At 36.8% G+C, this 26,152-nt stretch overlaps 1 pseudogene; it reads left to right on the forward strand.

Moving 5' to 3' along the window:
• The window catches only part of LOC113068968 (disks large-associated protein 1-like), a 76,644-nt pseudogene that overhangs the window by 38,903 nt on the left and 11,589 nt on the right, over positions 1-26,152 (forward strand).

Genomic DNA, 26,152 nt, shown 5'->3' on the forward strand with positions numbered 1-26,152 from the left:
TAGCTGTGTTCTTGATCTGAAATCAATATCATTCTTTTCTTTTAGGTCATGACAGTATGAGTTATACAACCTAGTTAAACAGCTAGAAGCAAGGGCATAGGAATGTTCTCAAAAGTGGGTGGGGCATAGTGTTAACATTTTCAGTGTGACTCATGAATATTAATAAGGAGATGTAATGTATTCCTAGTCCTCCTAACTGATTTCCAGTATAAAGTTTTCCTGGTAACTATAGTAGGATTTAACTGATTATCGGCTTCTACGTCTCCTAAAAAAAAAATTCATCTGGCTAGAATAATGGCATAACTCTGTAATTTAGTTTAGTAAAGTTTGGGTGAAATTAAAGTTGTGATGAACAGAAGAGCATTTATTCTGTATTGTATTGTATTGTGACTGTACTGTGTATTGTTGCTATGTTTTTATTTTATACTGAACCTGGTAAAATAAATGGCAAAAGTTTGGAAAAAAGAACATGGCCACGCACAAAGGCAAAATACTCATTGAGAAAGAAAAGCTGATGCTTCATCTTAAAAATAGTTCTTTAACACAGCTTTTTTTTTCACATTTTCCAGAATGTTTTTTTTTATGTCATTTCTTTAGACTGTGATGTTTGATATGGACTTTGAAATGATGATAAACTCATAAAGGATGAAGAGAAAGGACTCCATAAATAAAGCATCCCTAAGTTCGGTGACAGAGATGCCAGAAGTTGCTGGAATTTTAAACAATAAAATAAAAATAGGCCATGTTTTGCCATTTATCTGTGCTGTTGCCTGTCTTCTGTGAGTGAGAGCGAAACAAGCCATTTTTGGCACCAGCGAGCATGTCACAGCAGAAGGTGAAACACGTGGTGGGAGATGCACTTTCTCAGAATGGTGGCTCTGTGTTGCCTGTGGCAAGAGCTCTGCTCATTAAATTTTCATTTGAGTATCTCCATATTTTCCCTCTTTTCCCATGTTCTGCTCCCCATTAAAAACCGCTTTATCTGATGAGAGCATGAGCTAAGCAAATTGAAGAAAATAAGGGGTTTTTTTTTAAGTCCAGTTTTTGTCAGTTTTTGTTAGTGATACTACCTGAATTACAAATTAGGAATAATGAAAGTGAGACACATTTGTGACCCTTATTTTTTAAACGGCAGCTATGCACTGGTGGTTGTATGATGCTCACGCTGAGTACAGATGACACATTGTAGTACAAATCCCACTACTACATCAAAATGACAGATGATTCAATCATTAATGATTCTCCTGAAGAAGAAAATCATTATATCCCCAAATATAGAAATAACATGTGCTGTCATTGGCTTACATCTTTTTTGTGTGTGTTTCTTTTTAACTTTTAAGTTTTGATCTACATTTTTCCCTGGAGTTTCATATGCATGGATGTCTTGCATGCAGAAGTTGATTAGCCTTTCTTGTTGGATAAGAGGACTTTATGTATAGCATGACATTATGAAGTGTACGTAGTGCATGTAACTCCAGGATATGCTGCTGAGACACTTAATGGTTATTATGGATATTTTCATGCTTACATTTCTCTTCAGGCAATAGTTATTCAACGCGCTCTCAGCACAGAATCACGGCAAAACCTAGTCAGCTGCCTCCAGTTAAGAAACTGAATTGTTATCCTTGCTTTGACCATGTTCAAAGGTAGCATTGCATGTACCCTAAATGGTGATGACAATCTCAGAATGCACTGAACAAAGCAGTTTAAGATGGTGGATATGAGAGAGAAAACACTGAAATAGTGATTAAAGTGAAAAAAAAATGAAAAAAATCTTATTTTGGGTATATGACACTGCCATTCCAAAGTTTGATGTGAGCAAGTTTTTTTTTATTATTATTATTTTATTTATTTATAAGAAATGAATACTTTTTTTAGGGATGCACCAATGCTATTTTTTTCATATCCGATCTGATTCGATACCAAAAATTCTGAGCATCAGCCGGTGCAGATGCCGATACCTATCCGATACATTTACATTTACATATGCAAAATACCAGCAGTTTTTTTTTTTAAATCAGTGTAAAATTTCTATACCTCCGTGTGTTGACCTGATCATCACTCTTTTGTGTGTTGATCACAATCTACTAAATGTAGAAAACTTTTTAAAGAAAAATAACAAATGAAAAAAGATATAATCATAATTACTATTTTAAACTAGGTTAGTGGATAACTCGGGAGCAAAAGTTACTTTAGAAAAATCATGAGTGCACAATAAAAAAAATATCAAAACATTTAGTGAAAAAAAACATTATTTTGTGGGGAACAAATCAGAGTGAATAAGTGTAGGACTAAATCTGGTAAAATGTTACACATTCATGAAAAACAATTAAACATATTAATATGTAAATATATACTATACATTAAAATTAAAAGACATTTCTTTTAAGTGTATAGTAGGGCTCTGCAAAAAATCCAATATTGATGTGTAGTGTATTATATCTGTATGATAGTTTATTGAGCCTTTTATTTTTAAAGTTTTAAATTTGAGGTACTGTGCCTGTGAGGTACAGTTTATTCATAGTGCTCTCTACTCCACTGTTGTCTATATAACAGACACCCGGTAGAAAGTAACATTATTTAGAAATAGTTTTAAACTCCAGCAAGATAAAGTCTTTATCTACAGATGAAGTATAATTATAGGAGCATTTAATCATCTTGGAGAGAGTTTTATATTCAACTGTTGGTGCAAGTTACATTAAAGTGATTATTACGTTTTGAATATGGATATTTTTCATACAAAAATGCATTGATTGGCTACAGGAGGCCTTTGTCCATCCCCTAGAGCCATGTGATACACATTTTTAATGGATGGGTGCTTTTTATTTCACTTCTTTTGGACTGATGCCCTGCAACACCCGCTTTTAATATAACTCAGACTGTATTCTTCTGAAAGAAGAAAGTCATATACACCTAGGATACCTCAAGGTTGAGTAATTTATGGGCTAGTTTCATTTTTGGGTGAACTAACCCTTTAATATTCGTCTGTACCTCACATTAAACTATGGATTCAGACCATTTGAAATATAGTGCACGAAAACTGTATGGTGCTTAATAATGTTTTTGTGCCTTTCGTGGGGCTTAAAAATAACACAATAGTATATGTATAATATCGGATTTGCATCTGTCTTGTCTGACCGATACCCAATCCGGCAGAGAATGGCAGTATCGGAGCCGATACCAATACTGAGTATCAGATTAGTGCATCCCTACTTTTTTTTTAGGAAGCACACATTAAATTGATCAAAAGTGATAGTAAAGAGACTTATAATGTCTTAAAAAAATTTACTTTCTATTTATGAAAATTTAAATTTCAACATTGGTAATAATAATAAATGTTTTTTGAGGACCAAATAAGAATATTAGAATGAAGAATCATTAAGTAATGGCTGCTGAAAATTCAGCCTTATAGGATTAATAAATTTAAATGTGATAAATACATTTTTTATATATATTAAAGTAAAAACCTTTACATCTTACATTTTATTAATATTTCCCAATATTACTGTTTTACTGTACTTTTGATAAATGCAGCCTTGGTGATCATAATAGACTTCTTTTAAAAAACTTTTTTACTGACCACAAACTTTGAATTGTAGTGTATGTATATTTTTGTGTGTTGTTCCTCTGTCATCACCCGTATTTTAATCAAATGTGATTGAAATCTCTCTTGCGCTTTACATGAGGAGCACTACATGTATGACGCACATTTATGAGTTGCTGCCTATGTAGAATGTTCCAAATCAGTCACTTAGGAAGATCTATTTCAGTTTGGATTCTGTCATAGACGGCAGCTGTGTATGTAGGCGTGCGAGGCGGCTCACTAGGTTTTGTAACAGACCTAATGTATTTCCTTCCTGCCATAAGCATCTAAATGGAAAATTTTGCCTTGTGATGATTCACACTCATTGTTATATTTTTAATTGCACGTGTTGACTTCATATTGACATGGTACTGTCTTATTGAGCATATCCTGTGTCTTAGCATCTCATGTCAGATCCTTTGCTACATGGCACCAGAAATATCTCCTTGGAAGAAAAATGGTTGTGCATTCCATGAAACCCCAATGTCTCGCAGCAAAATAATTCCTTTCCCCACCATTACCTTTGACCTACAAACACACGTGTGAGTCAAGCTAGTAGTTACTAGCATCACTGATTCAGTGCTCACGTGTGAGACACGAGTGCTGTGAGCACATCCTCTTTCTCAGAAACAGAAGCTTTATTTGACAAGTATAGGCTTAAGTTTTTTGTTTTACTTCACGTACAGAGAAAACCTCTAGACACAGTATTGAAATTTCACTTTAGATTATGGAACACATTCACTACTAACTAAGAGTTCTTACCTCAATAAATTCCTAATTACAGCTTATTGGTAGTAAGTTAGTTGTTTTACTTTAGGTTTTGGGTGAGGTTAAGGAATCTAGAATATGCTCATGCAGAATAAGGCATTATATATACTAAAAATTGGCCAATATTCTAGTAATACGCATGCTAATGAGAAATGTATAGTGAATAATGTTCCCTAATCTAAAGTGTTACCAAATATTATACACTATTGCATATTACAATTAACTGTATTTTACTACTTTGAGAACCAAATCAGCATATTAGAATTTAAGAATGATTGGTAACACTTTAGTATAGGAACCAATTCTTACTATTATCTAGTTGCTTATTAGCATTCCTATTATTAACATATCGGATGCTTATTAAAGCACATACTCTGAATGACCATATTCTTCATCCCTATTATTACCCAATACCTAAACTTAACAACTACCTTACTAATTATGAATAAGCAGTAATTAGGAGTTTACCGAGGCAGGAGTTGCAGGTAATGGTTTGTTAAAAGCAAGAACTGGACCTTAAAATAAATTGTGACTGAATGATTTGTAAATATATTAGAATGGTTTGAGATCATTTTACACTGAACACTCAACTTTGCATCACATGAATAAATGAGATTTTATCGTACAAAAGAAGTCATTTTGCATTTTTTATAAAATTTCACAGTTTTGCTGAGGGGCACCAGTAATCATCTTGATGGTCTGTTGTAGCCTTTTCATGTCCATTTTTTAGAAATCGATTGGACGGATGTAATGACAGCTGAACAGAACAGTATTAACAGCTCTGGTTGTATACACCTTATTTTCAATATAAGTAGGGGCTTTCCAGTTATTTTTGCGGTTCAAAAACAGTTTGTTAAACTGTTTGATGTTGCAAACTGGTCTTTGTTATCATATTGTAAAAATTTATTGTAATCATAAAAATACTGGTATGTACCAAAAATATGTATTTTATTTAGTCTTTCTTTTCTTTTATTCTATTCTAACCTATTCACGGGTTTGTAGCCCAGATAGTTTCAGCATTTAGTGCACTTTGTTATTCCTCTAGTTATTTACCTAAATTGGCTAATGAATGCAAAGTCTCACACATTTACAGAAAAAATTGCTCCTGCATTTAAAAATATTATAGCAGGGGTGTTTGTGTGTTTATAATGTTTGTAAGCCTCTGTAAAAATGTTGATAGTGTCAACTTTACAGCTCAAATAATAAAAGGGCTCGTGCTGAATTGTTCATGTAAGTGATTTAGCAAAATATCAGTCTCACATTTTTACTTTTAAACTGTTCATAACACAGTTCCAGTGTAAAATAAAAACACTTTGAAAACCTAATGAGGTTTTTCCTCTTTTCCATCATTCAGAAGAACCTACAGTTATGTCTCCACGCAAAACAAAGCTCTTCCAAATGGTGATTAGAATTATTCCCAGTTCAAAGGCTTCATTGGCATAAGATTTGAAAGCACTGCTGAATCACACATTCGAGAGACAAATAAGAAAATACAAAACATGTTAAAACAGCAGTTCCTCCCCAAAGACAAGAGAGCAGAGACTTTTTGTAAGTGTGAAAGTGCAAATTGATGGGAGTGTTTCACAACGCTGTTACTGTTGGATTCAACAGAGGGTGTCATTTTAGCCCCCTGTGAAGGAAATTGTGCTAAACATGGGCTGATGGGGTGCCGAGCTACAGTAGTCCAGAACAGGCAACCCCGTGTACTGTATATTAGGGGAGCTGTCCAGGGTGCTGAAGTTAGAGTCTGGTGTCTTTATGAATGTGGGAGCTGTCCATGGTAGCAAGGACTGTTAGAGATGCAATATGCAGTATGAATTTCTTTGGTGACTGTGTCTCATCATAAATTTACATTTGTGTAACATAGATGACATAGAAGTAGAATTAGCTAAACAAACTTCAAATGTCATTCTCAGTAAAATTCACAACATTTTACTAAATTTTAAGACGCTCATCTACATCTCATTCCATCAGTTTTATGTTAGATTTTGCTAGATGACTTTACAGTTTTATAGTGTAGTTTGCATCTGTTAATGCAAACTGCATTAACATTTATGTTCCCCCAAGTCATCCAACTCAAGGAACTAAACATTAACAGAAGACATTTGCATCAGAAAAATGTGAAGAGTGCATTTGTTTGATTTTTGTTTGCTTGTTTCTCTTTTCACTTATTTGTCTGTGTGTGTGTGTGTGTGTGTGTGTGTGTGTGTGATAGAGAGAGAGAGAGAGAGAGAGAGAGATGCACATTTTAATGAGAACGTCATTCAATTCAATTCAATTCAAGTTTATTTGTATAGCGCTTTTTACAATACAAATCATTACAAAGCAACTTTACAGAAAATTATGTTTCTACAATATTTAGTAGTAGCTTATAAGTGGTGACTGTCAGTTTGTGGACGTTTGACAGGATTTTTTGAAAAATTAATACAAGACGTATTCAGCCAGGCGTTGAACATTATTAATATTATTAATTAATAATTATTATATGATGTAGTCACATTTGTAGCAATATTTGTTAGTTCTGTTTGTTGATTCAGGGTTACCATCATCATGAAGCTTGGTTTAAAATAAACCAGTCATAGCCTGAAGAATGCATTTCATGTAAAATGCAAGTGGCTAATGCTAGCTACATGTGCAAGACATTTCCCCAGCTGACCTGTGGAAAAGAAAAAACCTGTGGTTTACACCAGTATGTACTGTCCTTGAACTGTGAGAGTCTGATTTTAATTATTTGCAATTATGGCAGGATTACAAACAAGGCATGTGTGGCAAATTCTCCAATTTTATTTTATTAATCTTGCTGTCAGGATAGAATTAAAAAAAAAGGCATATGGTGTACATTTTTTTTTTTTTTTGGTTTGGTAAAAACAGTGAACACCAGACTATCTTAAAAACCTAAAATTACATTATGTAGAAGTTCCTAATAACATATAAATATATTAGGGGTGTATGATAAATTATAAACATCGGCCAATAATTAATGTACATCTCGTCAGTAAACCCAGTTCTCTAATCAGTGGGAAATTCCATCAGGTGTGTGATTTCACATTGAGCAGCTGTTACTACATTATTACTTTGTTATCAGCGTGGATTTGCGCAGCTGGTCAGTTAACAACAGCTCTGTGTAGCAACAACTGTGTGGTGTTATGTGGCATCATTGTGGGTTAGGTGTCATTTGTGCCACAGGGGCCAATAATCCTTTGATCCAGACCTTTTTGCATTGATTGACAAAAAGATGTGAAGAGTAGTGATCTTACAGTGATCTATGGGGACACCTGACTAGGACTGATGTTAAACCAGTAGTATATCCGAAAGAGACCTGTCTTCCTGTCATCTTGTGCTCTTGCAAATCTGTTAAACAACATGGATTTTAGTGTAATTTCAATAGGCCCACACTTGAATAACTGAATCAGTCTGGTTTCCTCAATCATTGCACATATTTCTTGTTTTAAGATATTTGTTTTGATTTAAAGGAATATTCCAGGTTTAATAAAAGTTCTAAAGCTGTTCGAATCACCATTTAAAACTAGCAATATTGTGGAATATAATTTCAGTTTAAAATAAATATATCACTATAAAATGAATGTACGGTAAAATGCTATTTATATAATTTATTCACTTCCATTGTAAGTACCTCAGTTAAACCCAGATTTGGGAAAGAAAAGCATTGACAAGTGGAAATAAGACATGTCCTGACGAGCTGGAAGCCTCAGGAGCAAAAACAGCTCAAACCTACACAACTCGCCCTATACTCGGCCCAGCAGCCTTTATCGTCAAAACATCGCCTGAACACCAGCTGAAAGGAACATTGCAACATAGTGGTGAGGAGTGGATAAAGAAACACTCTCTCACTCTCATTGCAACGCCTATGCTTGCTTCTCACTCTTCTGCATGTCTCTCCTCTCTTCCTTTCTCTGAAAGAGAACTCTTTCTCTGTCATCTCGCTCTCAAGCCCACGCCTGGTGCAGGCTCGGTTGAATCATGGGATTGAGTGGGTGGGAATGTGCTTCTTTTCTCCCAAAGACACACAGACATAAATACACACTCGCTCACACAAACTTGCACACTCTGACGTATCACAGGCAGACTGGAGGATGCAGCCTGTGGCTCAGCTTTCTGACATTTCTCCTTCCTTAACTCTTCTTTTCCTTTACATTTCCTCGTTTTCATGTGCTGATACATAATGGATTTCTGCATACTGCCCGATGTGTGACATAATGAGCCAGTGCTTGCTAACCTTTTGATCCCATTAAAACTGCGTTACAGATGCCTTTCCTTCCCCCTCTCTGTGATTTATTGTGCACAGCAGCTGAAAAAATTGATGTGAGATTGAGATTGATGTGAGAGTATAAACAGCATTACTCAACATAGTTTCCTCAGGAAATCCACCATAAGCAGTTATGCAGACTCTATGGAATGGTGATTTTGATCGGACAATTGTCAGATATTTGTGTATAATGTCGCTAAACTGTAGACTTGCCTGTTGTCCCTGGCAACAAATTTCCTACGCTGTATCACTCCATAGACTTTCTTCTAACACACTAATATGTTTTCAAGTCAAATCAATAAATCATGCCCATTTTATTTATATAAGTTGCAGTGTACATGAACATGGGCAGTCAGCCAGCTTTTATTTTAAAATGAACCCCTTAAGGATCATAAAAGACCCGTCTGCTTTGCATTTGGATCCTGATGATCTTGTCTGGTTTATTTTGCAATAATGACCATCACTATGTATTAGATGCAAATTAAAATTAAGCTTATCTTGTGGTGCATTCAAATTATCATTCAAATCCAGTTCATATTTACAAGTTGGGAAGTCATAATTGTGACATCAGGTGCATTCAGATAATTTTGACAGAGTAAGATGGAGATGTAAATAAAATTACACAATATCTTTTACTAGCATGTTTGCAAATGCAATGGAGTTGTATTGCAAATTGGAGAAGAAAAAATTTAATAATATATACAAAATAATAAATACTGTTAATACAGATCCATTTCCAGCTGTCATGGTTTCTCACTACAAGCTCTCAACAAAGAAACTGATCTTCCCAGCATAGTCTTGAATGATTTGAGATGAAAATTAAGTGTCTTATAATGAAAGACACTTCTCATTATGGGGTCAGAATTTGGCTAGTTAGCATGGTCAGGTTAGTCCCTGCTAGTAGATGTATTGTACACCATCTGGGCCCAAAAAGCATCCTTTTCAGTCAGTCAGTAGCCATGCGTTTTGTCTAAAGAGTCTGTCAGACTTAAGCATTAAAAGACCTTAGTATGAATTTCATTGCTGGTCCAGGCTTGTTTATACTAGTTTAATGCTAGTCTAACTCATGGACTGACATTCCTTCTGGTGAAGCTATTTGACTAAATGTCTTGCTGGATAAATTAGATTAGCTAAATAAGCTTGGGACACAATGCTGGTTTGTGTATATACATTAAAAGTAGCAGACTGGCATTTAGCCTAGAGTTGTTTCCTTTGTTTATGTGTGTTTGTGAATTGTATAGCTGCCAAAGCATGGGTGAATCCCACTGTTTGATCAGCCTGCACAAAAATAGCCCTTATATCAATACTTATCTGCTTGCTGACTGAACACCTGAGACTTCCTTTTTGAGTAGGGGAGTTATAACATGCAACAACATGCTATTGAGATCTGTCTGAATTTAGGGACGGTATTTAAACAATTAAATGTGACATTTCTTTTTCTATGAATATCTACTTGAATTACTTGAAATATTTATGTGTATTTGCGGCCACCTTTACACCTGTGTTTCTGTTGACATGTCTTTCTTTACTTGAGAAAACTCAAACTTGAGTTTTCTGTTGATTGGCTAGAGAGAGGTCTTTGTGGTCTGTAGTTCCCAGTCTGCAATCACAGCTTGATTGAAAGAAAAAAGGAGTAGTGTAACGTATGCTGGGCCTAGAGAAAATTCTTAAGCCCTGTGAGGGCTTTTTTTTTTTCAGATAAAATAGCAGTTAATATGATAAAATAGATTGAAGACCATTTTTTTTTTTTTTTTGGCGGTATTAGTGAGACCTGTGCTAGTGTCTTTGAAACATTCATGCACTCTCTTCCTTTTCTTGATGGTTGCCTATGCTATTTGCTTGCTCAGCATGAAGGGAAGGATGAGAGGAAAGTGGCTAAAGACGTATTTCAGGATGAAATGGAAAAAAAATGGAGAAGATATGACAAGCCTGCACACATGAAACCAGGCAGCTTAAATGCCCGTGTTAAACCTCTGTGGTAATACATTTAAAATATTTGAATTTGGTCTCCTCTTCATTCAAAAATCTCGAAAAAATCTAGCCTCCTGAGACCCAGAAAAAAAAGTTTTGAGAATGTAGTATTTTTTCATGTCATTACATTGATTAGAGAATTAATAATAATAATAATAATAAATATATTTAATTCATATGTTATGCTATGTTCTCTGTAAGGGACACCAGGACTCAAATTTAAAGAAAAAAATAATAAAAAGACATGAATGAACATGAACAGGCAAAAACAATGAATCATCAACACATTTTTAGGTTTCAGGAATTTTGTTTTATACCAAACTTTGTATAAAGATGATTCTCAACTGTGTAATGAAAGAAATAACAAGATGATTTGATATACCATTTTGATTTATGCAGAATGTGAGCAAAATGGCCATTTTCCCATTATATACAATGTAAATAATGTGACTAATTTGCATATTTATGTGTTCTTGGGGCAAAATGTTATGAAAAGAATAAGTGTAATAATGGGAGTAATAATTGGTAAGATTTTGATGATAATATATAATATTTCATTGGAATATTGAAAGATAATGTATTTCCCTATTTTATTTCTCGTGTCTCCCAAAATGCATAATAAACATGCTTTGAATCCTGGTGTCCTCTATAGAGGGCCTGAAATCGATGTCCTGTTTTGTAACAGAAAGTAATATTTTTCTGAGATGTAAATTTTTGACAAACAGTTTAAAAGATTTAAATAATGTTATCATATTTCCATAAAAGTGTTAAATTTTATCACCAAATTAATGTCAGCCATTTTTAAAAACCTAGGAGAGGGAGTGATCATGGTGAAACTCTCAAACATTTGGTATCTCTGAAAATTCCTGAAAGTGCTCTCTATGGGACACCAAGACTTAAAACTGTGACATGTACTGTAAGTCATTCACTAAAATATAAAATATAATGTTGTCTACTGAAGACAGAAGGTCTCAGGAGGGTAGAATTAAGGCTTTTTTTGTCTCTTTTTTTGTGTCTTTATACATCATTGTATCATCACGAGCCACATGCATGTTTTAGCTGTGATTCCCATCCACTTACATTATAAGACTGATAGACTGCAATGGTTTGAGCTGAAAATCTTGGTTTGTGTTCTACTGAAGAAACAAAGTCAACTACATCTTGGATGCCCTGGGGTAAGCAGATAACTATCAAATTCATTTTTGGGTGAACTGTCCCTTTAATAGAAGCATGTTCTATTAATTTAGTACATGCAGAACAGCATGTACAACGGTTATCCTGGATGGCTTCACAAGTGCTTGCATTTAAATGATGAAACCCACTCGACAAATACCTACCATACCACTGGGGGTTTTGTCCTGATTTAGCAACATAATCTCCTTTATCACTCCACATAGTTGCTTAGAAATCCAATCCAATAGCTTTTTAATTATCTTCATTCAAATGCTTGCTCTGTCATTAAAAGGTCATTTGGCAGTCTGAAAACCCAGTGGTGTGCCCTTTCCTTTAGTACATTCACACTGCTTAGGAGAGCTCATAGCTTACTACACTAAACAAAAGGTGACGTTATGGAGCCATATGAAACAATTAAAGCCAGATGACCATAATGACCTGCAATTCAGAGAACGTACAATAGAAAACCTGTTGCAGATTACTCTGTATCTCACACTGCACTGTGATATAAAAGCCTCGTAGTTAGGGCTGTGAATCTTTGGGAAGCCAACGATTCGATTCGATTCGCGATTCATAGGTTTTCGATTCGATTCAAGAATGATTTTTGCAAATTTAGAACAATTCAATTTGATTCGATTCGGTTATAATGATTCGATTCTGCATTCTTTAAGTGCATACATTTTGTCACACCGGGGGCATAGCCATCATTTCAAAAGTTACAGAAATGTCAAATAAAGTAATTTTATGTATGTAGCCTATGTATTATCATAACTATTATAATTTATATTTTTATTTAAATTTTTTACTAGGAATTCTCTTTTTATAACTTTTAATTATAGCTGTAATAAATCAAATACACTGCTCGACAATAATCAATCATTTGTAATCGATATTTTTTCCTAATGGCAATTTTATGATTGTTTTATATACTAAGCTACATTTAAATTAGCAATTTTCTGCACAGAATAAGGTAGAAAATATACTTTATAGTTTCTGTACTGTAATAAATGATATGTCAATTAGCACTGCGTCCATCATCAGTTTTATTAATTGTGTTTTTTTTCTTAACGTTTCTTCAGTTCGTTCTGATTCTTTTCAGTTAAGCTGCAGATATAGCCTGGCACATCTATGAGAGCAAGAGCACTTCTCTTTCTGTGTGAACTTCTTTATCTCATTTTCACAAAATAAAATGCTATAGTAGCTATTTAACTTTTCCTCTTCATCAGCGAATGATGATTCTGAGAGAAAACGCACCAGATGTCTGTTTGCTAAAGCTACAAATGCTACTTTCATGCTTCTGATTATCAGATAAACCTTGAACTCTTATTTCAAGGTTGTTGGTAATGCTGTGGTTATATTAACAGTTTCCTTCGTACATTCAGTTCAACAGCATTGATAAAACACGTTTATCATTCAGTGGAACTGTGCGTATGATTTAGAAACTTACATTTCTGCTCCGTCCATGCAGTAAATACAGCTTTCGACTGCTCTGGTAATGCCGTCGGTAAGATGCAGAGACCCATTGACAAACTACAGAAAAGTAAAGCTACTTCACTTTTAGTAATACTGGCCATGAGTCCTATAGATCGCATGTCATCTGCGTCAGAGACGAATGGAGCGTGAGCGCAATCCTGTTACATTATCGGGTGTTACATTCTGTTACAACACTCTTCAAGGTTTCCATTCATTTGTGCGTGTAGTAATTTGTATTAATATTGTGTATGTATTTTGAAAGCATTGAATCGCTACAGAAATCGCAAATTCATTCGATTCTTAGCGTTTTGAATCGATTACTGTCCAAGGTCGGCGATTCATGATTCAAAAATCATGTTTCAACATTGATGCATATGAATCGTCAGGGTTTGTAATCGATGCATTGAGAAAACGAGTGAATCGTTACACTCCTACTTGTAATACATATTATACATATCATATTACAAACTATGCTGTTCTTTGTCAGTTTATATCATCACAAGTTAGGTCAATTAATAAATAGCTAAGTAAACATTTAAGTTACCCCTGTCAGAATTGGACTGGATTGAATGAGCACATAATTATCAAATAATAAAGTATTAAACACAATCTGTGAATTAAAGGGGTAGGCTGTGAATTACAGCACTGTGAACTTGGTACAGTAATTGAAGGGTTATTCTATGAGATATGTGTCTTTTCCAGTTTGATAAATTACATTTGTATACTGTAAATTAGAAATAAAGTGTTTTTATGTAAAAAACAATTATATATCAAGCAAAATTTGGAATAGAATTATCACTTCATAAAAGTCACAGGGATGACGGCTTTATTGTTGTGCTGTGAAACTATGATTTTCTTATTTCTATAAGCACGTACTGTATGTATTGCACCCAAAGTCTTTATCTGTCTGTTGCTCATGGCAGCTGCACTATAAATATATGGACTGTACATTATGTTAGAGCTCTAATTACCCAACCCAGTCATGTAAAAAAAATTGTGCTTGGCAGCATCTACATTGCAAATTATTATTATTATTTTGTTGTGCATATCAATTGTTTGCTATAGCTCAAAGTACATTGTTAATATTAAATTGTTAACAATATAGATAATTAAATTGTTCAATAGAAATTAAAAAAGCTACCAAATTAATTAGAAATATAGTTCTATAAGGAATCGTGGACATACTCGGACATGACTTAAAACAACATGTCAAAACCTTTTTTTTTTTTTGCATTTACATTTAAAACATTCTAGAAGTGCTTTTCTTCGTCACTGTGTAGTAAATGCAAAAAAAAAAAGGATACAAAAAAAAATGTATATAAAAATCCATCCATCCGTCTTTAAAATGCCCCATTATGCCTTTTGAATATTAAATTTCATGCAGTGTATCATGTAGCTGTATGTGAACAAAAACTGTCTGCAAAGTTGTGAAGCCAACTAAAGTTATTGTCTATCAGAAAAAAGAGTTGGCTCACAATCGCCTAAATGAGTCATCAGAAATATTTTGGCTCTGCGTCACAAAGTAACACATTACATGATGTCCGCCCATGTTCTACGTCACCTACTTGCCCGCCCACAAACAGTAACATTTCTGTGTGGTTAACATCATGTCGAGAAGACACTGTATCCTACGCTGTCATAGTAAATTTGTTTTCACATCTTATAATTACCATAAACGTGTTAACACTTGTTGCTTACCACTGAGAAACTTCCTGCTTCAGTAGTGCCTGAGAATTACAGTAGTCTCTTGCCGATCATTCAGTTGAACCATTTCATCATCAGACTCCAGCTCGAATTGCTAAGGTAAAATCAATACCATCTTTTCTATGTATTGAAAAGTCTCCAGGACTTGCACTGCACGTGGTTGACCAATCCAGAGCCAATCTCTCTATGGCTCTGGACCAATCACAAAGAACTGCGCCATCTGACCAATAACAGCAGTGAGCACTCACGGAAAGGAGGGGTTTAGAGAGACAGAGTCTTTGAACTGCTTTGCGCAAGTCGTTTACGAATCATTTAGAAATTAGGTAAAACTAAATCTAACTTGAAATCTAGAAACTAACATGTTTTTTGACCTTGCATGCATGTAACCCTGTTTTAGGAGACTCCTAAAATATTAGCAACCTTAAAAATGGTATAATGGGGTGCTTTAACTAGATTGACAGTTCATTGATTCCAAACTATTTACGGAAGAATATATTTTTTATTATACTAATCTGGTAATTCTAGCCCCCTCAAAATATTAAAGAAGTACACTACAAAATAAAGATGAAAACTGATCTGAAGCCATCAACCTGATCCCAGCGTTGCTTTCTATATACCCTCTAAATACAAGCCCTTATTTCCCACAGCTGCTACTGTTCTTGTGATGGAATCCTTGCAATGCAATTTTCCGGATAACTTGTTTTAATCAGCTAATGCCAATGTTTTGCAGACATGACATTGAAACCATTCAGCTATAAATGAAAGGACTCTTATTTATAACTAACATTTTTACATAATTACCTCTACATACTTTCTTTTTCACTGCAGTTTCATTCAATACTTGGGAAAGATTTCCTTTAGAACTGCTGATCATTTTTACATACATAATCATTTGCATGTTCTGTATAATAATTTGTTGTTATGTGTGTGCCTTTATTTCTGCTACAGTTGTCTCAGATTTATCAGTCCTTTAGAGGTCAAGTTAGGTTAAACTCAATTTAATTTTAATATTAAATGTTATTTTGCTAGTTCATTGGAGTTTTCCCAGAGGCCAGTGCCTGGTACATTTCATGGAGCCATGCCCAAGTTTTTTTTTAAAGAAGCTAAATGTTTTGTAGAAGGACTGCAGCAATTTATATTAAAACCAGCTGTTACCATGGTGACATTCACCCCTCATCTTTTGAGATATTTCTGGAACAGAATGTATTTGTGCACATACACACTGAATTCAGAACTAAAGACAACCACATGTTGTATTACTGAACTGTATGGAATCTTTTGATATTTTTCTGTGCCTATTTAAGTTTAGAAATCTGACCTGTGAACATAAAAGGGTCAAGTCCTGCACTTATCTGGGTTTATTTGAGGCCACATGGAGCAGTGAGAGTCAGTATGAAAGGCTCAAAATGCCCACATGATGCAGTAAACCCTAACCAGATTATAAACAAGGTCTAAAATGTAATGTACACTTTAAAAATAATTTGTAAGATAACCTTAAAATTTGTTTCATGTGGTAACTGTCAGGATTGGACTGTTTGTCATGTGTTTCAGTTCCAGTTTTGCCTTATTTTGTCTGTTTTCTGTCCTTGTTTGATTATTAATTGATTCCCCAGACCTGTCTGTTCCTGACCATACCTGGTGAGAAACAGGTCGCCTTTTACCATCTGCCCCGTGGAGGATCTCGTCAGATCCACTCTCAACCCAGAGCCCAGCTCACCATCTCCCCACCTCCCCACGGTACAAAGCATTAGCCCGAGCCCACCGATGACGAAGAGCCAGAGCCCAACCGTCACAACAGGTGCGAGAACCGTTGACAGTGGACGTGTGAGCGTGGAGTGGAGCTTTGTCCCCTGCACCACGGCTGAGGTAAGCAGACTATGGAACACCAAAAGGGCCAAAATGCGGAGGAGGATCCTATTGATTGGGGATTGGAATTGGAAGGTTGAACTGCCCCCTCCCCTCTCTTTGTCTTCTCCGCTGCTCCCTTCCAGCCCTCCTTTGTCCTTGGTTTCCTCATCCAGTCCTGAGGCGGCTTCCGATCCTCCAGTGCCCATTCCTAGAATGTTTCCTCCAGTGCCTGCTCCTTGAATGTGTCCTCCAGTGCCAGCTCCCAGAATGTTCCCTCCAGTGGTCGCTCCTCCAAAATGCCTGTCCTCCCACCCTCTCCTGCTTATTCCACCGCTGTCATCTGGCAGCCCCTCTGCTTGCCCTCAGCCTACCATCTATGCAGTGCGAGCCCCGCAGGACTGCCATCCTCCAGCGTCGCTGTGGTCGGAGTCTCCCTCACCTCCATCTCCAAGCGACTCCACCTCAGCTCTTTGCTCCCTTGCCTCCACCATCAACCATTTATCCATCAGCTCCACCACACTTCCATGTCCCTTTGGCTCTGCCTTGGTCAGCCACTGACCTGCCATTGCATCTGGACTCCTCTCTACTGGCTGTGCCTAGTTGCTCCGTCCCACCAGCTCTGTTGGACTCTTTCCTGCCACCATCTATCCCTTGGATGCTCAGTCGCTCTGGCTCCGCCATGTATCTCTGGATCTCCACTCCACCCTGGCCCCCCGGATCCTCAGCATCCCTCAGGCTTGTTGGCTCTCTGCCTCCACCTGCTCTGCCACCTCCCACCGTCGACTCCACCTTGGGCCATCATTATGGCTGTGGCCTGGGTCCAGCTAAACTTCTCCTGCTCTAAGCTTCTACTGTCTCCTCCCTGGCTCCTTCCTCCATCATCTCCTCCCTGGCTCCTTCCTCCGTTGGCTCCTCCCTCCATCATCTCTGTCTGCCAGCCCTCTCTCGGGGGTCTGTCCTCCACCGGAGCCTCCTCCTCCCCTCCTCCCTTCTATGCCTCCTCCTGTTGTTGCCTATAGTGAAAGAACGCACCTTGTCAGGATTGTCAGGATTGGACCGGTTGTCATGTGTGTCCCTTCCTGTTTTGCCTTATTTGGTCTGTTTCCTGTGCTTTATTAGTTTGATTATTAATTGATTCCCCACACCTGTCTGTTCCTCATTATCCTGCCCGTGTCCCATGTCCCTTCCGGCAGCGTAGTTTGACAGTAACATCTCAATTAATTGTTTTTAAGTCAAAAATATTGTTTGATATTTAGTGAATCAAATAAGGTAGAAATAGCTCCTTAAAGCAAGGGAATTTCAGCCATGATATACAACTATCATGTTGTTTCAACCCTGTGTTATTTCTCCTGAGGAACACAGAAAACATTTTCTACAGTATACTGGTCACTCTATTTTCATGAAATCTCAATGAATGAAGACTGGAGCTTTTAAACTTTAAAAAGGATGCAGAAGCACCATAAAAGTATCAAAAGTCAACAATATGACTTGTGCACCGTATTCCAATTATAGCTATACAGTAGCTTTGGCAGCTTGACATGTAAAGGGATAGATCACAAAATCATTTACTGACCCTCATGTTGTTCCATATCTGTATGACTTTCTCTTTCTTCTGTGGACAATTAAGTTTTATTTTGAGAAGTGTCTTAATAATGGAAGTCAGTTGTCACCAAAACTTTTTGACTACCATCATTCTTCAAAATATCATATTTTATGTTCTGCATACAGGTTTAGAACGACACGAGAATTTACGTTTTTGGGTTAACTATACCTCAGATACTTTTGGATTATTTTTACTGATAATCATCTTCTTCAGTGGATAATTTGAGTCAGTGATTATTAGTAGTTTAATTATTATTTAGATTCATTAAAAATATAATCATTGAGGGGGGAAACAAAAAGAACCCTGCAGCTTTTCTTATGACTTCTAAGTGATTTTTAGTCAGTTCGAAATTATTGCATGGCTTCAGAGCGCTTGAAATATAATACCAATAATTTTGAAGCTTGACTGTTAAATTCCTCATTGACTTTCATTACATAGAAAGGAGTGACCAAAATAGATGTGTGTGTGTCTTGGTGTGTATACAGGTATGTACAGGTATGTTGCTTGCAAAAAATAAGTTATTCCATCAGAATACATGACTACTTTTGAATAAGTGTATTCACTATAAGGTATAGTTATGCTATCTGACAGCGGGGGCTAAGAACGCATTGCTAACCTGACCTCTCAATGCATCTGAGTTCTTCGAGGATCCATTAAACATGATTCTAAAAATAACTTGTACAATACAAATGACCCACAATTGAATCCATAGTCTACAGAGTCATATCCAGTAATGACACATGACCTATACCATCATAAGAAATGCAGGCCCATGAAAATAAGATCCTCTTGACAGCTAATGAACATTACACCCCTTCTCTTCTCTCTCCTCAATCTCATTCCCTCTGCTACTCTGATTCCTGCGTGGGAAGAGAGGAAATCTATTCAAGTTGGGTTTATTTTTGGCTTGCAGGAAGTCTGCAAACAGAGGCTCTTAAATCACCAAAATGCACAATAGGCCGTTGCATCGATTCAGTAGCCCCGCCATCCTCACTCCAGCTAAAGCTGTGCCAACTAATTACACAAGTCTTGATACAACTACAGCCACTTCTAAAACCCTTTTCTCTCGACACAATAACTCAGACAAAACCTCAGGATAGCCCAGACATATAATGCAATTTCTCAGAAGGTTCATAGATTATGAACCTTTTTTTTCTTGCATTATCATTGATCATAACTAACGCGTTTGTTCTCATAGGCTCATCCATTTTCTTTAAACAATGTATAAATGTCTGATGGATATTGTGTTATGAACTAATCAAATTCAGTGTATTATTGTGGTCCTTGGTAGGCTATCAATCACGTGGTATACCGCCGGACTGGGATCAATATCGCTCTGACTTCTCAAGATCGCTCTTTATCGGCTCATCATTCTCTGCATGGGCATGTGAGTGTGTGTGACTGTAGTCAGTTTGTGTGAGCATGTACTGTACATTCAAGTTGGTCATCTTTATTTTGGTATGTGCACCTCCATCTATCTGTAAGTGATAAATGAACAATTGATGACAGTCAAGGCTCTAATTCCCTGCTGAAAGCACTGTAAGATTGGGGCTTTTGAAGACCATAGTCGTCCAAGTCTTTCAGCTGAACAGAGTAGGATAGGAAGCAATAGCTTGGTAGAGAGATGGATGGATGGAGACAAAAGTAGCTGGTAAGGAGCAGATGGGGGTCATGGATATTTCTGTGGTTTGACTCAAGAAGTCAGGAGAGAAGTGGTGATGGATCACATTTCCTGAAGCGGAACAGAGAGAAAGATATTAACACTGTGCTTTCAGTCATAATTTTCAACAGAGATTTGACCTATTGTACAGTACATCTATGTACAGCACTTACTTGTGTCAAGAAGGATTAAATGTTATGAATGCTGGTCTGAATGTTTTATGCAATTATTCCCTCACTGGTAAGTGGTTTGGAAACTGGAGAAAAAACGTGTTGGCTGTCCATATGCTTGTAGATGTCCACAACCACAGCATTAAATCGGGGGAAAACCCTCCCAATTCATCATAGTAATCCCATTCTGTCACAGCTGCTGTCTGTAAGAGAGCTCAGAGTCAGCTGTGATTTCAAGCATCACTAAGATACAAGAAACTGTTTGGAGTAACAGTTCAGAACTGTAGTTTTGTCTTATTCTATGATCAGGATATGTGTAAATGTATCAAAATGCAATTTTTTAAATTAATGGGTACATCACAAAGTCTGCAGATCCCAGATGATATAATATTAGTAATAGTACATTGTGCGTATTATATATATATATATATATATATATATATATATATATATATATATATCTCAAATGTATGACTCAAATGTATGAATGTGGTCATAACTGTATGGGTAATAACAGTTTATCTTGCTTAAATTTTCCAGTATGTATATATATATTGTTTTTTGTTTTCCATCTGTTCAGCCACTGTGTGGTGACCCTTTTCCCTCAGAGATTAATTACTCATGTTGTGCAACATCTCTTATTAATACTTACAAAACAGACAGATGAAATTACCCATGCAAGACTGCAGTAATGAAATATAGTTTGTCACCCATAAAAATATGGCCCACCTGACATTCCAGCGCAAGTTCTGTGCTTATGCTTGACCAGCATATAGAAGAAAGTAGATTAAGGTTTCCATGATAGAGTAGTATTGTGATTCCGTTAATTCAATAAACTCCTAATTTGCTTCTTATTGATAGTTAGTAAGGTAGTTGTTATGTATGGGGTATGATTAAGGCATCTGATATATGTTCATGAAGAATAAGGCATGAGTGTGTTTCATAATTAATGATAAATAGCCAATATGCTTTTAATATGCATGGTAATAAGCAAGTAGTTAATCATTAGAATTGGTCTCTAAGCTAAAGTGTTACCATGATGTTATCACCATCATGAAATTGTATTGAACATGATTATTATATGAAGCACATTATTTTTTAAAAGCTGAAAGCCAGCCAATTTTGATCTGGTAAAGTACACTCATGCCAAATATTATCTAGTCACATATGTGCAATACTTGTCATATGTTTATTGAATAAATTATTGCATCATTTAATATGTTAGTAAGATAATTATTAATATGTAATCTTCAAAACTCTGTAATGTTCATCTATAAAGCCAGTGATGCAGACAGATAAAAAAAAAAGAACACTTGATACTGTAGAGATAAATATAATGACATAGTACTGGGACACAATCTATTCTCAAGTAATCTTTTCAAAATTTTTGAACGATTTCGTATTTTAATTATTATTATTATTATTATTATTATTTTTTTTTACATTGCAAGACATTTTTTTTTTTTTTTTTTACATTGCACTGGCAATCACTGGCGTCACAGTAGAGGATTCACCAGCATTAGGGGAACGTAGGTGTTAGGTGTTAGTCTCCATTAGAAAGCTTTTACAGGGAATCTCATCATGGCCAATCCACACTCCACCTTTCACAATGACCTATTTCCCTTGCAGACGGAATACAATTCCAGGAAGTGAGCCGCAGGAGCTGTTAAGTTTGTCTAATTTGGCATCTCTCCAGAGACGACTGATGGGAATGGCTTTATCAAGATGCATATGACATTAATATGTCAGTTTTATATGCACTTTAAAATATGGGCACATTTAATGGGATGTTCAACAAAGTGCTTTCCTATAATCTATGAATGTTTACGGCAGAAGTAATACATTAGTTTGCTATTGTTTGGGTTAATATTAAATCGTACTAATTAATAACTGCCAGTTGGAGAACTGTTTCTCATCGGGACTAACATGTGCACACTTGCACTGATCTAGTATCACCCTAAAATAGTTTTTTTACTGAGCACCATATGCACTAGTTCCATTATCGATATCAAGCTCAGAACTGAATGCTGAATGCAGTGTTTCTGAGTTAAGCTGGCCTTTAGCAAATCAAACTCAAAGACATTTGGGACAAGCAGAATACAGTATTAAATCACCTTTTTTGCTGATCTCTTCTGTTTTTGGCTGTTCTCTTTTCTTGCTTGTTGAGTAAAATTCTGGTGTTCACACACTTAGAAATTTCAGTGCTGGTAAAACATATTGCAAAGTACTACTGTAAAAATGTGAGCCAGACATGAATGTTATGAACACTTTTAGTCATCAGTGGTGCATTAACCTGATCAAAAGTAATGTCAAGTCATTTATAATGCTACAAATTATAAATGGCAGTTATTTCAATATTTGTTTTACTTTTTTTTTTACTTATTTAATTTCTTACAAAAATATTAAGCATTGATAATATGTCTCTCGAGCACTGAATCAGCATATTAGAATGATTTCTGAACGATCATCCTGACATTGGAGACTGTAGTAATGATGCTGAAATAAATCTTAAAACACATTAAAATACAAAAACGTTATTTTAAATTGTATTGCCATTTTACAATATTACTACTTTAAACTGTATTTTTGGTCAAATAAATGTTGTTTATTTATTTATTTTTATAAAAATTTTTATCATGAGCTATGGATGATGTGTATCTGGTTAATTCCTGTTGTTATGAATAAGTGGATGACGATGACACAACAGGACATTCACGCCGCCAGTGTAAAACCCCAGTCATGTGTGAATCAGTGGCTTTGCAATTGGCTGTCTAAAGATTTGCTGTACATGAGCTCCTCTCTTCCTGTTTGTGTGTGTGTGATATGGGTGTGTGGCATGTACGTGTTTGAGATCTGTGGCTTTGCACTCCAAGCTGCAACAGTCCCCTCCCATTAGACTGTCACAAGGCCCAATAATAACCTCTCTAATAACAGGGTTGGCTCTCTCTCACTCTCTGCTGCTCTCTCTCTTTCTCTCTTTCTTGGAACAAATGTTCTTCTTCATATCCAACATCAGGCAATTAGTGTGGCTGAATGAGGATATGCTCACCATCTGCAGTTAGCCACATTTGGCTGGATGCCTTGCAAAAAGCCCAAAATTGGGATGACGAAGATGTGAGTGATTCAGTCACATCACATACCTGATGAAGGGGTTTATCACAGCTCATTTTTGCTTACAGTAGATAGCCTGACTGATAAATAGGACAATCAGTCTTGATTTTTGTGAACATAGTTCAGGCAATTACTGGGTGTGAGCTTTCCAAGAAGAGTCTAGATGAAAGCATGGGCTCTGACAACATCTGAAAAGACATCTGTATGAAAAGGAAATTGAAATTTTCTCAAATCAGAGGCTGTAGGAGTAGTGCCCCAGTAGACGTGGCGCTGCCTTGTGTCCCATCAGGCTCAACTTGCACTGATCTTAATGACTCTGACAGAGAGCAGCTGAAAGTAGTTGTGATTGGAATTGTATAGACAACTTGACTAGTTTGATTTCGTCATTAGTGAACATGTTGGGTCTTTGTCGAAAAAGTATTTTAAAATCACTTGAATTGCTTGGGTTACATTTTTTTATGTATCTGTGTGTGCATGTGTGTGTATCAATTTAAATTAAAATTCAAAACGTTGAAATCTTTGGCAACATTGCGAAATAATAATAATATCAATAATAATGAAACTTTAAATAAGTAATATGTTAACTCTGAGCACTCCAAAGGACCTAGGTACTCTTGAATACTTCATTGTGAATCTCAATACTACTTTCCTTTCTACATCATCTGTGTATCATCTGAATCATAGCTTTCTTCCCCCTCTGAAAAGAACAGAAAAGTATGTCAAGGTTTCTCAGCCTTAAATAATCCTTTCAAGTACTGTCAGACAAAAAAGCATTTTGAAAGCCTGACTGTTGCTGGGTAATGTCAGACACGTATGTTCATTGAACTAACAGGGTATTTGATCAGCTCTGCTTGGTTAGGTTTGAGTACATATTGTTTTGTGCAAAGTGGTTGTGGTTCCACTTTGCAAAGAACAAGGCCTTTTATTGAACTGTTTGTTGCTGGTGAAGGGGTTAATGAATAATAAGAATATCCAAGATAAAGTGTCTAAAAACATGTAAACAATATGTTAATGTTGATTTCGTATGATTTTAACTTTTTACTTCATTTAATATTATTATGTTTCGGGGGAATATATATATATATATATATATATATATATATATATATATATATATATATAAAACCACAGTGTGCTCATGGTCATTTATGTTTTTCTATGTGTTCCCTGCAGAACATACTGTGCGTGGATGCCTTCGACCCTTGCTGGATGATTCCGTCTCTGTGATGAAAGGCTTATCCAGCAGCCGCAGCCACCACCACATGGTGACCTGTGACCCCTCTTTAGACTCCATGGGTCACCACTTGGACCACAAGCCCTACCTCATCAACCAGATCGACAGCCCCCATCCGGTCGACCACTCTTACTACTCCCAGAGAAGCCCTTACCAGCCTGACTGTGTGGTGCCTTACGGGACCTTCCCTCGCCGACACTATAGCTCTCAGCATGAGCTGAAGGACGAGACTGCTGTGGTTCCCTACACCGGGGGAGGGGTTCCAGCCAGCAAGAGCCAACAGCGTCTCCCCATTGCTCTGTTGGATCAGTTCGACCGACAACTCCCTGTGCCTCGGGATGGCTATCACACGTTACAGTACAAGCGTGCCGCTGCAGCCTTGGAGCAACGGAGCGACAGCCCTGGCCGAATCCGGCACCTGGTGCACTCTGTTCAGAAGTTATTCACCAAGTCCCATTCACTAGAGGGCCCACACCATGGTCACGGCCACGGCAAAGGCAGCATCAATGGAGGCAAGGCCAGCCCCGACGGAGAACCCCCTGCTATTCGGCACCGCAAGCGCAGCAAGAGCCGGGAGCGCTGCAAATCAGCTGAACCTAAGAACAGGACGCCACCTTCTGGCTACTGGAGCTCAGATGAATTGGAACGCGAGGCCTGCCTATTTCATCATGGACCACCGGGCGTCATGACCATGGGCCGTCACCCAGACAAGTCGCAGTCACAATACTTCTTGGAAGCCTACAACACCATCAATGACCAGGCACTTAAAAACTCCCGCAGCAGCAATGATTTGGGCAAGTGCTCGACGTGCACAAGCATCCCGCTGAGTATGGATGCTTCACAGCTCATGAAGAAGAGCTCGTGGTCGTCCTCTCTCACGGTGAGCAGAGCACGTCAAGTCTACCAGAAGGCCTCGGTAAATGTAGATAAGGCTCTAATGAAAGCAGAGGCTTGTCAGCAGGAGCGATCATGCCAATTCTTGCAGGTATGCAAAAAGCCTTTTGATTCTCCCCTACACCCACATGCTCACCTAACCCACCTCCACCTTTCCACCACCCCTCCTCTTCCTCCTCCACCACTGGAGAGAGCCTCCAGTTTTGATTTGAGTTCTGCTGAGAAGTAAGTGCAACCCACTAGCTGCCTTACTTTCTGTTTAGCTGACAAGCATCTGTTTGGATCCATTTGATCTCTGGCTGGTATTATTTCCCTCTCTAAACCTGAAATACACTTCTGTTTTTTGCCAATGTTTTTACCAAGTTCTTATTTGTTGGACTCTCTGTGTGTTTGCATGTGTGTGTCTGTATGTAGGGGGATTGGATGGAGCAAACAGGATGAGTGGTTTCATGTGGCTGTGTATGAAGAGGATAAAACTCAGTTGCTGAGTTTTTATAACTCACAATTTTATGTTTCAAACAGAGATGGCGATAGAGAGGCAAAAATGATGTTCAAATGTAGAAATATATAATGACCCTTAAAGGTACAATTTGTAAGATATTTGCAGTAAAATATCCAAAAACCACAAGGCTAGTGTTATATATTTTGTCCAGCTGATTACTAACAATATCTCTAATGTTTTCAACCTACTGT

Source organism: Carassius auratus, unplaced genomic scaffold (assembly GCF_003368295.1).
Source record: "Carassius auratus strain Wakin unplaced genomic scaffold, ASM336829v1 scaf_tig00000272, whole genome shotgun sequence".
NCBI lineage: Eukaryota > Metazoa > Chordata > Actinopteri > Cypriniformes > Cyprinidae > Carassius > Carassius auratus.